Source organism: Centruroides vittatus, unplaced genomic scaffold, assembly GCF_030686945.1.
Source record: "Centruroides vittatus isolate TY-2023 unplaced genomic scaffold, ASM3068694v2 contig_14, whole genome shotgun sequence".
Lineage (NCBI taxonomy): Eukaryota > Metazoa > Arthropoda > Arachnida > Scorpiones > Buthidae > Centruroides > Centruroides vittatus.
Window position 1 is genome coordinate 125,533 of NW_027120879.1, and position 17,400 is coordinate 142,932.

At 34.2% G+C, this 17,400-nt stretch overlaps 1 protein-coding gene across 1 annotated transcript in view; it reads right to left on the bottom strand.

Moving 5' to 3' along the window:
* Positions 1-17,400, bottom strand: part of LOC136968125 (uncharacterized) — an 82,294-nt gene that overhangs the window by 20,283 nt on the left and 44,611 nt on the right. The gene's annotated exons all lie outside the window — the stretch shown is intronic.

Here is a 17,400-nt window from a genome sequence, read left to right on the forward strand (position 1 = left end):
GCAATTGATAAAAGAATTAAATTATATTCTAACTTACTAAAAATCTATCTTGTAAGGTTTTTTTGTTTTGTACCGCCTGTACGGAGTGAACTCGTAGTTGCAAATATCAAAAGTTGGGTCTGGAAATTTATTGTTTTTATGATCCTTATATTTCGAAAACTTAATAAGTGATTTAAAAAATAAAAAAAATAGTTTTGAGTATATGTTTTGCTTATCTACCATAGCTCGCGGGAGTGCACCTCGTACTGAAACACAGTGTATAAACATAGCACGTATTTCACACCTCCTTAGACTATGCCTATGACAACAAGTTAATCGCGACACATTTTTAAGATAAAAAAGTAGATGTTATGTACACAAAAGTTGGCCACCTCTGATTTACACGGTCGGAACTTTAAGGGGTTTATGGCTGGTACGTTGGCCGACAACAGAGTTAGACATTTTTAATAATTTAATCCATAACAAATTTACGAAAAATTAAATGCCACATTCATTCAAATAAAAAACGAGTAACAAATAAAAGTTTCTGTTTAAAGACATCAGAAATTATATAAAATAATATGACAAAATAAAAGCAGATTTCTACTCAAACTTTTTTTCTAAGCTTCGAAACGTCGATAGAGTTTACAAAGTACAAATTATTCTATTGTTTAAAGTACCTTATATGATCAAGGTATTGTCCTTTACAACAAACTTGTTTGTAAAGGTCTTTTTGACGAAACTGCCAAATTTCCAGCAATACGACGTGGTATTCTTTGTCGTTTTCGCAGGACATTTTGTTTTGCCAATTTTCGGTTTTTCGTTGACTATTGTCTTTCAGTACGGGCCATGACTTCTCTTCCTCCTTGCGAAAATATGAAGAAAACTTGATAAAATAAAACTTGTTAAATGTAAAATATATCATTTACCTTATACCGCCTACCTCGATGTCGTCAGAAGATTGGGCTTTCTCCCATTTCATGAATGTATTATTTACTTTCATCGTCTTATTTTCCATAAATATTTTAACAGAAATATTAGCCTTAAATGGCTTCACTTCAGAGTAACCGACATCATACACTTTGTTTATCTTTATCTGCCTCTGTTTAGAATTTCTATATTTCACTGTCAATACTTTTATCTTGTACTAAATAATGTGTATGGTGTTGAACGTCTTTTATATCAATATTCCATGCGTTGTAAACGGATTTCGTATTGAATTTTTGTTACGTTTTAGATTTTATTGTATTCCCAGGTGGAAACCTTTTCTGTAGGACATTACCTAGCGTAAAGAGAAATAAATGAATATATTCTGTTACCCTCACTCTACAGAAAATGAATATAATCAATCATTTTAATTGAATCATTCTAAATTAATAAGATAGAATAATACTCATTCAAAAAGTAGGTACAAAATAAGTTCGTGTACTTTGTGCTGACTATGAAATGTTTATTGAAGACGTTGATGTCTTTATAAACTCCATACATAATCATTTAATATAAATATTCAAGGAATTAGAGTGGAACATGAACGTAGTATCGTTGGGGTATTGTATATCAACAAAGTTGTTTTTATATCGATAAAATATTTTGTGTGGAGAATGACTAGATTTATGCCGGGCGAGCACAGTTATAATTTAATAAGATATAAAAGTTAACCTTTTATAATTTATTTAAGTGATTTTACAATCATCTGTCTATTATACAGTCAATTCCGCGTGTGAGTCTCCAGACGAGTTCGAAAATCAAATAAATCGCGAAAATTCTTGCGTTAAAAAAATGATAGCGATAAATTGTGTTACGAAGGAGAAAAAACCTTTGATCTAAACAACGCGACACATTGTTTAGATCAAACTTTGACTCGAGTTCAAAGTTAATCAAAGTTGATCAAACTTTGATCAACTTTGACTCGAGTATTTATAAATTTTTGACGGGATAAACTTTCTCGAAAAAGGGGAAATTTTTGACAGACGAAAAAGATCGTTAAAGTTTTAGACGTCAAAGAAATCACAAACAATGGCCTGAATTATGAGTGTAGGTGTTATAGTATTATAAACAATCCCGAGCAGAGTCGACAAAGAGGTATCAGATGTACACCTCGAATCGGACCTTTCCCGCAACCCAAGATGGTCTCGTTTTGCACTTGGAAACAAAGGGGGAGACCAATCGGAAAGCGAGAAAAGGGACGAGGGACCAACCCGAAATATGGATGGTGGACGAGAAAACGTATAAAAACTGGGACTTCAAGGTCAAAAGACAGTCTTCTCTGGATTAAGCTCACCGTGTGCTTCACGGTGGATTGTGTCATCGCCCGAGACGTCTTCGTGACTCTCCGATCATCCCCAACACCCAGCGATCCTTCTCGTCTGCCCCGGGGCTTCGACTGACGCCAAGGTTCTCGTCGAACTGTCGTTGATTGACAATGTAAGCACTGATATTAACAAATAAATGGTTTTCGTGTGAAAAACACTTGTCATCATTTGCCTCTTCTGTGACGACTCACATACGACCTCCTCCAAGGTTCATCCTGACGAGGAATTAACCGATCCCATCTAAAAGATGGTAACCTAACACGGGTGCCAAGGAGGGGTTTCCAAGTCCCCTATTTCCACCGGGTAGGCTACCTTACACGCATAAGTCGACAGCCGGGTAACTCGGTACCATCGGTTAAGTAGTCAGTTTTCTGTGGTCCCGGCTGACTTACATGTGTGAAGTCCCAAAAACGGGTTGACATTAATCATTTATATTAGAAAATTGTTAAAACGAATCTAGAAAATCGTCCATTGTTAAAGAAGACAAAAACCGATCAAAGATCGGATTAGATGCGTTAGGGCTGTTTCACACTATGACCGACTGGACTGACTGGTCCGACTCCAAGTCGTGTTGCCATGGCAACAGCAGTGGGACGACCGAGCAGTCGTTCCAGTCGGACAGATTTAAAAAGTTAAATATTTGTAGTCGGGTCGGAGCAGTCGGTGAGCTACAGCCAATCAGACTTTGGATTTATCCGAAGTTAAAAAATGGCAGAAGGTACAGTTTTCTCGGAACCTTTAATAAACGAAGTCAGAAAATACCAGTGGCTATATGATATTCGGCGAGCCGATTATAAAGACAACATAAAAAAAAATAATTCTTGGACGAAGATTTCCAAGAAACTAAACGTTGAAAATACGTGATTGACTATAAAACATTCCAATAAATATTGTTGCCAATGATATGGCCTGACGATAAGTTGTAACATATTCAGAACTACAATTTCTGGATACGAATGAAATATGTTTTAAAACAATTCGAAATGCACGATCGCTTTCCATGACGGCCATGTTTTCTGTGTAAATTGAAAAACTCACCACGATTGGCTAGTGTTCTGATCTTTAACACGCGTTCCAATTGGTCCTTACGAGTCGGCTACCGAGATATAATCGTACTCAGTGTGAATGCTTTTACTACTAGTCGGTCCGATTATAGGATCGGTCGAGTCGGTTATAGTGTGAAACAACCTTTAGTCATTTGAAACCGCGACGCCAAAAAGGGAAAAGATGTCGAAAGGCAAAAAAGACCTAATGTAAAATAAAACGCGATAATTGTAATAATTAATGGTGGTAGACGAATGTCCACCAGCAGAGATGGACCTTTCATAAGTTGCTCGTATACGAAATTTAGATAATCGAAATTTGGGAAAAGGGAAAGGTTTTTCATAGAAAGGAACATCACATCAAATCGTTAAATTTCAAAAACTTGGCCGACTAGATAACAATAGGGAAAATATGAGCGCAAGTTTCAAAGTTCCATCAATTCTTCTCATCCAGAAGTAACGGACGTTATCAAGTTAGATTCATCGAAGCAGCTCTTTCTCGTGACTCGAACAGGGGTCGTTTTTCGCCTAGAGACAGGCGAGGGACAAATTGAGAAAGCGAAAGAGGGGGAACGCGGAGCCAATCAGGATAAACGAGACAAAAAGAAAGAGGGAGATAATCGCCGAGCTGGAGAGACAAGAGGTCTTTTTCCTTCTGGGCGCTGAAAGGCCGGACAGAACTGAAACTGCTTACGGCCAATACGCGCACAAAGACAATTTATTTTTCGTGCATCGTGCCGACCTGCTAATTAGTGCCACTAAGGACAGACCACCAGTGACGAGAGGCGAACATCTCAACCTCTTGCTGCCCCGGGGCCTACAGTATAAGACGTCAGAAAAACGCCGGCGTGACTGAGACTTTTCGAATTTTTTAATCGTTTGAGAATAAGTCTGTACTAGGTGTAAGTTCTTTTACGTCTAAATAAACGTCTTTATGTGAGACACTTGTTGTCTGTGTCATCTCCCCCACACCCACATGCTTTAACATTTTATGTATTTTTATGTATAAAATAATAACAGATAAACAAAGAGAAAATATAAAATCTACATCAACGTCACACCAGATTCCAATTTTGTATTGTCTCATGCCAGCGGCATTAAGAATCCTTAGACGTTACTTGCCAACAATTGACAATTGCGAAGATGATGTTTTCAAGACGTTCGTGATCGTTGAAAAAGAAAGTCGAGACAGTTAAGTTTTCAAAACAAACAACACTGAACAAATGTTTTAGTTTTTCATCTACAGAGTAATTGTAAATGGAGGACAGAATGTATTGTAAGCCTATACTACTGTATAACGCACTACTGTATTTTATTAATTGTAGTTTTTATGGTTTTTTTTCCAACTTCGCTTTAGTCGTCACGTCGGATAACTCGACACATTTTCACTTCTCATTGGGGAGTCCACTTATGCAAACTCGACTGTATATACAAGAGAGTAAGTATGGCAATTAACAAAAAATAAACTTTGCAGATTCTTACCTTTTTGTGTTCAGAGAACGTGGAAATGTCAAAAAAATGCAAAACAATTCGAAATAATTTCTGTATGTATAGATGTTAGTGTTAGTGATAAAGGCACAATTTTGTTCATTTTGTTTGAAGCTTAATAATTCCTGTGAATTTTGTCGAAATTTTCTGAAATTTTGCAGGGAGGTTTGCTTGTTGGACCCGTTGAGTCTGTTATATTTTGGTAATTAAACCTCATGCGAGTGAGAAAATATAGAAAATCGTCTATGGTTGGACTTAATGTCGAATTTACTGGCTAAAAGCATTTTCGACTTTTTATAATATCTGTCCCTACCTTGAAAATTTTGCTTTCTGCCATTTTATAATAACTAAAAATAAAAAAATTTTTAAAAGTAAATACAATAGAAATGCAGTCATACGGAGTTCTAGTTTTTGCCATAATAGTTAAGCAACTCGTTGCTGGACCTTTTTTTATGGTACCAAACGACAATTACCAAACGACAATTACCAGTTTGTTTTTGAATGTTTCCTAACATTTGTAACCGAAAATACAATTAACAATTGTGTACTCACTTATAATTTCTATACTCAAATAACAGAAAAATAATTAATTAAGACTCTGGGTGGTTATTTTTGATTTTCTTGCCACGAATAAAAAAAAAAGTGAAAATTAAATGAAAATTCAATATAATCTTACGAATATACAAAAGAAATAATTTGACTTTTATTTTTCCGGCGTTCATGCATTAATAACAAGGAAAAGTATTAGAATCGTCTTAAATTTTATCCTCAGAGATTTTTTCAAATCTCCACGCTTTCAGATCACCAGAATTCAAAAAAGTAAAAAAATAAAAATAACTAAAAGTTTTATGGATGTTAGTGTATTCGTGTTTATTTCGCTTAATATGTCATAATGGGGTGAAGATGATGACACGAAACTTGACATGGCAGACGGTACGACAGGGGTATTGTGGCTATTAAATTTTGGTTGTTAAAGGTCGAAGGAGGAAAAGACAAATAGGAGTTGTTTGTCGTATCTCGAAAAAAAAGAAAACACGAAGAAGATTTTGTTAGTTATTGACATTTATATTTTCCATAAATGTCGTCCGTACCCTAAAAATTAAGCTTTTTGCCATTGTATAAAGATTATAAATATAAAAAGTTTGAATAGCAAAAGCTTACGAGAGATGGCGCTACACATCATTTTATTAATTTTACTTAATGCTATAGATGTTTTTTAAATAAAAACCCATACCAGCCGATAAAGTTACGCAAAATGCCCTTGGGTTATTTTTTACTTACTACACTTTGTTACTTTCAGACATTCTTAATACGACGGTAAACACCATAACAATACTATTTAAAAAAGGTTTATTAATTTAATGAAAACGTACAAAAATATTCAGATGTTCTTTTACTGTGACATGAATATTAATTTTAAAAATTTCAAATCATACATTTTAGTTAACATTAAAAATTAACGGCACGAATTATCGTAATAAGAAAACGAAGTCGTAATAAGAAAACCAAAAATTAATTAGACAAGAATATGAGGAATTAGAGTAAATACAGTTTATTTTTAACTTTTTGAGTAAAATATATGCATCTTTCGATAATAAATCTACATTAAGATGCAAAACTAAAAAAAAAGAAGAAAAAACAAAGAAAACGAGAAAAGTAAGACATAAAACTAGAAAAATTTCTTTAATTACAAAATTAAATTAATATACAACACATTTTAAATTAATAAAATTAGTTTAAAACTTACAAATATATTAAAAACGTTTTATTAATTTCATTTGAATAAAATAAATATTTTGAATGTTTTGTTAACATTAAGATTACATATCAATCTTGGAATTATACAGAATATTATTTAGATTACATTTATCAATAAAATATCTCTGGTCTAGATCTGAAAATAGGAAAAGTTCAATGTTATATTTCAAAACCTTACAAACAAGATTTAATTATTATTACATCATAAAATTTATACACGAATTTATTACTTAAAATGTAAAATATTATTTAATTAAATTGCATACTTACCTAAAATGATCTCTTATTGATGAATCGTTACCAAAACGACTCGGAATTAACAGCCTTCATCCTTACATTTTGATAATGTTAAAGTATCGCACACGTGTTACTCGAAATAAATAAAATTATTTTCAAAACCATTTAACATTTTTATTGCGTTATTTTTATTCTAAATTTAGCATAGGCCTAAACATTCTAAATTATTCACTAAAAAGCAATCTTTTTTTATTCCTGCCGATATTTACGAATTTTCATACATTTTATAATTTGAGTGTGTAAGTAAAATTAATACTTAAATCTGTTACAAGGTAATCGGTTTCATATACTTTTCGCATATATTTATTGTGTAACAAAGTTGTTACTTTTGATATAAGATATAATATTTAAAGCTTACTTAAAACGAAAAATAAATAAATAGTCGAACCATTCGACAACATATTCTTAAAAATAATTTATTTTTAATTATTAATTACGAAAAGAGTCGTGCCGGCCATCTATCTAACTGCTTTCAGGGAAAAATGTTCGAATTGAAATAATAACCTGAATATATTTCAAAGAATAGTTATAAAAACGATAGAGTCAGAGTTTCTATTTTTCTTACTTGTAAAATATACGAAAAAAAAAATATTTTTCTTCCAGTTCTGACTTATGAATGTCGTATAACTTAAAAAAGGTTTTAAAACATTGCATAAACAACGAATAAAAATAATTAACGTTAAAAAAGTTAAATAAAATTAACTTGCAGAGAGAAAACCGTTTTTATTTACATTAACAAACTTTTTAAATGCATTTCGCCCTTCATGGAGGGCCTCTTCAGTAGGTTTGATCGTACACAGTTCATATTCCGACAATACTTTGTTAGGAGAAACCACTTATATACTGTAGTTTAGAAAGAGTAAGGTTAAAAAATAGTAATTCTCTTATCTTCCAACACTGTAATATTAATAATTGTTAGATCAATACCAATAAATTAATAATTATTTTTAGAAAAAAACAATGTAAACAGGAAAATAAAAGAACATTTCGCAATCATCATGCAGAACAACAATGTAAATTTGAATACAAGTATGCTAGCGAAATGCACGGAATTATTTGTAAACTATATAAGTGGTTTCTCCTAACAAAGTATTGTCGGAGTATGAACTGTGTACGATCAAACCTACTTAAGAGGCCTTCCAAGAAGGGCGAAATGCATTTAGGAAGTTTGTTAATGTAAATAAAAAAGTTTTTCTCTCTGCAAGTTGATTTTATTCTACCTTTTTAATTTTAATTTTTTTTATTTATTGTTTATGCAATGTTTAAAAAAATTTATTAATTTATACAATATCCATAAGTCAAAACTGGAAAAAAATATAATTTTTTCGTATATTTTACAAGTAAAAAGAATAGAAAGTTTGACTCCATCGTTTTTATAATTATTTTTTTTTGTAATAAGCTGAATTTCGGATTATACGGAAAATGTGTTTATATTATAGTTAATTGAGGCCATCTGCCCAAAAGCTATTAACATGTGGTGTCATCTTTCACGTATCTTACTCCGTTCTCTCGATTAAAGAACAGACATACGGACGAACATCAGACAGCTAGATTTTATAGATCTACAATTTTTTCAAATAGTATCCCAATAAAAGACATTTCTTGTCAAAATCTCTAATCAAAATCAAACGAAATATCAAGAAACAGAAACAGTTCATTATTACTTTCCATAAGGAGGCTGCAGCAGTCAGAATCTTACGAATTAAAACCGAGTAATTGTATATTAATTATATACTATAATATAGAAAACGATGATATAAGTAGAATAATGAGTGAAAATTATTTATACCGTGCAGCACGATTATTTTCGACCTAAATACTATGCACTTGAAAATATTCTTATCTGATCTAGATCATTTACGACTGAATTTACATCTGATTCAAGATTAGTTAACCCGTCGTCACGGGCATGCGCAGTGAAATCGTAATCACGCGCCTTCGGTCAATTCGGCACCAAATTAAAAAAATTAATTAATAAAAATTTAGCGTCGAAAATCGAATATTTTTACTTTAATCCAGTTTATTAATATGTTTGTAATCGTATTAAGTTAAAAATTTTCATTTCTTTATAATTTGTTGAAGATTTTAATTTTTTAATATTAGAACATAATTAGCGTAAATTACAAAGTGTCGTGTTTCATCTTCTCTGCCGTTCAAGTTTATTGTTGTAGACACGAGCTGATGTTTGTTTTTACTTCTACTAATGATTAGGCTCTTATTTCATCCTCGTCCGTTTTGGTTACAGAAGATGGGGAGACGGGCGTCACGTGATCGCTTACCTCACATTTCACCACAGAAATTTCCTTACCTTGAAAGTTTTATTTTCTTTTTTCTGAATTCTAGTTATTATTAACTATTTTTTTTTTGATGGATTCTGATATTTATGTGTGTTCTGAAGTTGCAGGTATTTTTTAAAATTAAGTTTTACGCATTTATATTTTTTTCTTTGATTTTTATTTATAAAATTACTATTTCTATTTGTTTGTTTTATTATATTGTTTTACAGTACTATTACGAACAGATGTAGTCAATTATTTTGTAAACATACTTATTATTTTAATTTTTATAAATTATTTAAATTGATGCATCGCGACGCGCGCGTGAATCAAATAATTACTGTCGCGCGTTATTTAAGATGGCGACGGGACTCGATACAATTACTTCTACATTTTAGATGTTAATTATTTTAATGTAGTTTTAGACATAGTGTATGTTTATTATAATCAATAAGTCTATATAGGAGTAATATATATTACTAACTGTATTTAAAAACTAGAAGAACCGAACAAAAATGTATTAGAAAAAAATATGTTTATATAATACTAAAATGTTCTACATCTATTCTACTTTTAAAATAAATCGTGCGTTGAATCTCGGCCGTTTGTAAGCGAATTGTTACGATTTCAATTCTAAAAGCTTAAGGCCTACTTGTCGCAATGTAACGGCAGGATTTATAAAGCAAATTAATGCAATTTTTATAACAAAGTAATAAAACGATTAGCAGTTTGTTGTTTTTCACAGTAGAGGTCTCGCAAGTCTATTATATTCGCTGGAAAAAACAAGTAAGCTTTACTAGTCTGAAGTTGTAAAATAATACCATCCCATGAAATCTAACAAATCTGATGTTAATAAATGAAAGTTGAAATTATAATATTATTTTCGTCTACAAGTACGTAATTTCTATTATCAGGACTTATTAGACTGGTTTTAAGAATTCTGCAACACAGTTTAACAGATCAGAAATTTATTTTATTTGGTAGTTCTGTAAAATAATAATATAAATAAAATAAATTTCTGATCTGAGAAACTTATTAGAAAACTTATTAGACTGGTTTTAAGGATTTTGCAACACAGTGTGCAGAATCCTTAAAACCAGTCTAATAAGTCCTGATAATAGAAATTACGTACTTGTAGACGAAAATAATATTATAATAAATTAAGGACATTGAGACATATTAATTTAAAATTATTCGTAGTCAATTGATACTTTATAAGTTTAGTTTTTTCATTTTCAAATTAAACTATGGAAAATATAAATACAAATTTCATTTTTTAGTACACCAACAAGTATTTTATACTGTTAGATAATAGAGAAAACGTAGAAATCGAGGATGTAATCGTATTCAAGCATATACTGTATATAAACATGGCTACGATAGCTGAAAAATTGTATTCTTTCACTCAGGGAGATGTTGTGATGGTGTCATAAAACTTTATAAAATAATATAAAAAATACTATTGTAAGAAATTAAATTATTTTCGATCAAATTTCAGTTTATTAGAAGTAATCCACTTTGAAATAACGCGATTATAAAAAAGAAGCGCGCGCTGCCGCTGCGGCTATTTTTAATAACAACGACTTGCGGAAATTTCAAAATTGAAATCCGAGATCACGCGCGCCATAGTGCCGATTTGACACCAATAATTAAATAAAAATTATGAAATGCTTTAGGCAAAAAATGAATTGCGCATCGTTGAATTGAAGAAAAATTACAAACGTAATAATTTTTTCAGACTTTTCACACAATTAGAATTTTCACACGAACTAACTAAAGATCGATTAGTGCTGAATCGGCACTAAGCACGTGTCAACGAATTAAAATTCAGCCCGGCAATGTCGCAATATCAGAATAAATAATTACTTGATTTTACGTACATTTTAATAGAAATTAAAAAAAGGAAAATGTGGTTATCGTTGATTTAATCCATGACCTTAATGCCCTGTACATTCAGCGAAATTGTATATGTCAATTATCATTGACATATAAAATCGCTATATCTGATCTTTTCCCAGGCAAAAGCTGGATGTTGTGACGTTCTCACTTCTAACCTTAAATCAGATGTAAATTCAGTCGTGAATGATCTAGATCAGGTAAGAATATCTTCATGTGCATAATATTTAAGTCAAAAATAATCGTGCTGCACGGTATAAATAATTTTCATTTATTATTCCACTTATATTATTGTTTTCTATATTATAGCATATAATTAATATACAATTACTCGGTTTTAATTCGTAAGATTCTGACTGCTGCAGTCCCCTTATCGAAAGTAATGATGAACTGTTTCTGTTTCTTGATATATCGTTTGATTTTGATTAGAGATTTAGACAAGAAATTTCTTTGATTGGGATAAGATTTGTAAAAATTGTAGATCTATTAATTCCCGCTGTCCGACTGTTCGTCCGTATGTCTGTTCTTTAATCGAGAGAACAGAGTAAGATACGTGAAAGATGACACCACATGTGAATAGCTTATGGGCAGATGGCCTCAATTAACTATAATATAAACACACTTTCCGTATAATCCGAAATTCAGCTTATTACAAAAAAATAATTATAAAAATCGATGAAGTCAGACTTTCTATATTTCTTACTTTTAAAATATACGAAAAAATTATATTTTTCTTCCAGTTCTGACTTATGGATATTGTATAACTTAAAAAATGTTTTAACGCATTGCATAAACAATGAATAAAAAAAATTAAAGTTAAAAAGGTAGAATAAAATCAACTTGTAGAGAAAAAAACTTTTTAATTTACATTAACAAACTTCCTAAATGCATTTCGCCCTTCATGGAAGGCCTCTTCAGTAGGTTTGATCGTACACAGTTCATATTCGGACAATACTTTGTTAGGAGAAACCACTTATATAGTTTACAAATAATTCCTTGCATTTCGCTAGCATACTTGTGTGGGAGGCGGGGCGCCATCGGACGGCGAGGGACGAAGGCGAGAGTGGGACGGGGCGAGACTTGGGTGTAGCCAGACGACGTTTGAGAGGAAAGGCGGGAAGAAGACGGAAGACGAGTCCAGACGGGACTTCATTTTTCTTTTCCACTAAGACGAGACGATTCAAATTTAGTGTTCAATGTTTATGTCGTTAATTGTAATGTCTAGTGTCACAATTAAATGTTAGTTTAGTAAGCAATTAAGTGTCTTTACTGGACTAAACACAAGCGAAGTTACAAAAGTAGGAGACAAGACGAAAAGAAAGTCCTACAAAAGTGGGGGCCCGTCCGGGATAGGAATAGGCTTGGATGTGGATTAGGCTCAACTCGAGAAGATTCGACGAACTGTGCTTTGGTTTTGTAGGTACACTGGACATTTACGGACATTTCTGTTTTGTTAAAATTTCGACGGTGGACAGTCCGAAGACCTCCGGAAGAACTTCGACTTACATTTCGGCAAACCGTGAGTAATTCTAAAATTCTATTTTAAGATGGCGACGCTCGTAGAAATTATCGGCGAAACGCTAAAGTCGGCCTCGACAAATTCGATAAAATTGTTGCATCAACTTGTATTCGAAGAGATTGGAGATAGAAATAACAGAAAAAGATTGAGAACCTTTGGTGGATTCAATTTTCCATCCAAAGAGGACGAAAACCTAAAAAAGAAAGTGCAATATATTAATGAGAACTTTCGATTAAACGATCTGGTTGTTTTGTGCAACTTGTTAAATGTTAAATATGACGGTACTAAAGACGAAATCGTCGAAAGGCTTGTTCTTTCTCTTTCTGACTTAAGATCATTGCAATCAAATCGGATCTTGGCAGACGTTGATACCGAAGACGAAGATGTATTAGAAGTTCAGTCTGTCGATGATTCACCTGGCAATAATTGTCCGCGCGTTTCGGATATGAGCAAACTTTCCATTAACTTTCATGACGTGAAAAACGTAATCAAACCTTTCGATGGTAGTGAGTATTGTTCTATCGATAAATGGCTGGTTGCATTCGAAGACTTTGCTAAAATGATGACTTGGTCCGATTTACATAAATTTATATTTGCAAAACAATCCTTAACAGGGTTAGCGAAATTATTTGTCGAAAGTCAAAGCGGTATTAATTCCTGGGATAAATTGAAATCGGAATTAAAAGCGGAATTTGGTAGTAAATATAACTCAGCGCGATTGCACGGTATGTTGGCTAAACGCCAAATGCTCTCCAATGAATCTGTGCAAGAATATTTCTTTAAAATGCAAGAACTCGCTAGTCATGGAAAAATTGAACCTGACGGGTTGATCGAATATGTTATTTCTGGTATACGTGACATACCCAGCAACAAAGCGATGCTATACGGAACAGATAATTTAACAGAATTTCGTGAAAAGTTGAGAGTGTATGAGAAGATCCGGTCTGCGTATTCTCGTTCGGTTCAGTCTAAACCGAATCTACCTACAGAGCATCGAAAACCCCAGCCTTATCGGAGTAAGCATGACGGTAAAACTGTCAAATGTTTTAATTGTAACGAAATTGGTCACATTTCGAGTAATTGCTCGTATAAATCTGAAGGTACTAGATGTTTTAAGTGCCAAAGATTCGGCCATAAAGCTAACGCTTGTCCTCAAAAAGAAGTAAACAAAATGGGACTAAGCCATTTCTCTGGATGTAACAACAAGATTGAAACGGATGCTGAAATCCTAGGTGCAAGAACAAAAGGACTCGTCGACACCGGGTCGGAAGTAACGATGATATCGAGGCATTTTTATGAAAAAGTAGGAACTCCGAAATTAAACTCAGATAATGCATCTTTAATTGGATTAGATGGGAATAGTGTTTCTCCGTTAGGTTTCTTCGAAAGCGAAATAAAGATCGACGAATACTCTCTTCCTGCAAATATTTACGTGGTAGAAGGTGATCTATGTAATTCTATGATAATAGGAACAGATATTCTGAATAAACTGAACTTCTCTATAACAAACTACGGATTCAAAGTCATGGGAAAGCGAAGTCAAAATACTATTCGTGTTAACTATACTCGAATTTTTGTTCCCGATGGAAAGTCTGCAGCTGAATCAACACTCGTTAGATCAGATGACGCCCCTAGAAAGGAGCAGATGTCCCTTTCGCATTCCTCTGAGAAGGGAGAGGGAAACGGTTTTCAAAACATTAAATCACTTGGCGAGCGACCACCCCTTGTGGTCAGTGACACAAACGACTTCGGCGCAAATAAACAAGAAAAGTTGACTTCCAAATCTGATACATTTTCGATGCCTTACGATAGAAGCAAAAAAATACAATCAAGTGCAGATATGGGCAGATTGAACCGTTTTAACCATGTTTCGTTCACCGACGACAGGGAGTATGATTTAACTGATCCTTCAGAAGCTGAGAGCGAAAAAACATGCTTTTTGAGTCAATTGGCAGATGCGACCGATTGTCAGATAGACTTAAGTCACATTCTGGACACAGAACAACGACAGGATTTGATGAAACTAATTACAACCTATGAGCCAAATAAGGTTAAGGATACCGGGTTGAAGATGCAAATTATTTTAACTGACGAAATCCCCATTAGTCATCGCCCACGTAGAATGTCATTCGAAGAACAAAAAATAGTAGAAGACCAAATCCAAGAATGGCTAGACGGTGGCATAATCAAACCTAGTTGTTCGGATTACGCTGCGCCAGTAGTTTTATGCAAGAAGAAAAACGGAAAAATTAGATTGTGCGTCGACTTTAGAAAGTTGAATCGGAAAACGGTCAGAGATCACTTCCCCTTGCCTTTGATTGAGGATGTGATAGATCGTTTGGAACAATCAAAAGTGTTCACGTCGCTCGATTTAAAAAATGGATTTTTCCATGTTGACATTGATGAGAAATGTAGAAAGTATACCTCTTTCGTTACACACGAGGGCCAGTACGAATTTTTAAAGGTTCCTTTTGGCTTGTGTAATAGCCCAAGCGTATTTCAACGTTATATTTACCATGTGTTTAGACCGTTGTTACAAGATAGAACTGTAGTAATTTATATGGATGATATCCTAATACCGTCATCAAACGCACAGGAAGGGTTAGAAAAGTTGAAGCGTGTACTGGAAGTAGCTTCAGAATATGGGTTGGAACTTAATTTCGAGAAATGTCAATTCTTAAAGAACGAAGTAGAATTTCTCGGTTATGTCATCAAAGACGGAACAATTAGACCTTCTCCGACTAAAACAGCAGCCGTTCAAAAGTTTCCACAACCCAAAACCGTAAAACATGTTCAAAGCTTTCTAGGACTCACGGGTTATTTTAGGAAATTCATTCCCCACTATTCGAAGATAGCAAAACCCTTAAGTGATTTACTTAGGGATGGAGTAAAATTCAGATTTGGTTCAGAGCAACTAGAAGCGTTCCAAAAATTAAAGGACATGCTATCACAAAGTCCAGTTCTCCATATTTTCAAGCGTGGTGCTCCATTAGAATTGCATACAGATGCAAGTTGCCTTGGGTTCGGAGCAGTTTTGCTACAGCAAGCTGACAACGGAAAGTATTACCCGATTAATTATATGAGTAGGAAAACATCACCTCAGCAAGAAAAATATAACAGTTACGAGTTAGAAGTACTCGCGATAATCGAGGGCTTGAAAAAATTTCGAAACTATTTGTTGGGTTCCAAATTTAAAATAATTACGGACTGTGCTGCGTTCCAACGAACACTCGGAAAGAAGGAGCTTACCCCAAAATTAGCAAGATGGTCTTTATTACTTGACGAATTTGACTATGAAGTTGTCCATAGGAAAGGCAGTCAGATGAAACATGTAGATGCACTAAGCCGCAATACAGTTTTACTAGTTACGCGCTCTTCCGACGAAATAACGACAAGGATTGTGTCTGCGCAGGATACTGACGAGGATATAAAAGTTCTTAAAGATTCAGTGGGAAAAGGAGAGACAAATGACTACGTGCTGAAAAATGACGTTCTATACAAATACGAAAACGGACTAGAACTGTACGTTGTACCCAAGTCGATGCAGACTGACTTAATCAAACACGTACATCGGAAAGGTCATTTCGCAGCGGCGAAGACGGAGGATCTTCTAAAATGCAATTTTTATATCCCAAACGCTAGAAAACACATAGAAAACGTCATACTGAACTGCGTTGACCGCATACTATATAATAGGAAAAGGGGGAAAGGTGAAGGCTTATTAAATCCTATACCAAAGGGAGACAGTCCTTTGAGCACATACCATGTAGATTTTCTCGGACCACTACCCTCAACGAACAAAAACTACCAGCACATATTCACGGTAGTAGATAGTTTTACTAAGTTTGTGTGGTTCTACCCCGTTAAGTCAACAACTACACGAGATGCTTTGGACAAGTTGAGGATCCAACAAGCGGTATTTGGAAACCCGTCTCGTATTGTCACGGATCGTGGAACTGCTTTTACCTCCAAAGAATTTAGCGATTATTGCACCAACGAGATGATTGAGCACATTACGATCGCCACAGGTATCCCTAGAGGAAATGGACAGATAGAGCGTATGCATAGCATCTTGATCCCCGTTTTGGCGAAACTCGCGCAAGAAGACGCTACAAAGTGGTACAAATATGTTTCAGACGTCCAAAGAATCATCAATAGTACACCAACGCGTAGTACCAGATATACACCTTTCGAAATTTTGATCGGTACCAAAATGAAAAATAAAGAAGACCTAAGAATAAAAGAGATCTTGGAGGAAGAATTTTTAAATTTTACGATGCAAGATAGAGACAAGATCCGAGAAGATGCCAAACAAAACATCCTGAAACTACAGGAGGAAAATCGTAAATCTTACAATAAGAAGAGAAAACCAGCTCCCAAATATCAGGTTAACGACCTTGTTGCCATTCAAAGAACTCAGTATGGGACAGGACTCAAACTAAGACCTAAGTTTTTTGGGCCTTACAAGGTTACCTCGACGATGCCTAGGGATAGATATGCGGTTGAGAAAATTGGTCATCATGAGGGGCCTAATGCGACTGTTACTGCAGCTGACCACATGAAGCCATGGCCCATTGACCTTGACTGACATCAAGAACTTTTTCTTATGTTTTTGTGTGTGTGTGTGTGTGTGTTGTTTTTTTCTTTTTCTTAATTTTCCAGTCGTCTCTCCGAGGACGGAGAAAATTGCAGGATGGCCGAGTTGTGGGAGGCGGGGCGCCATCGGACGGCGAGGGACGAAGGCGAGAGTGGGACGGGGCGAGACTTGGGTGTAGCCAGACGACGTTTGAGAGGAAAGGCGGGAAGAAGACGGAAGACGAGTCCAGACGGGA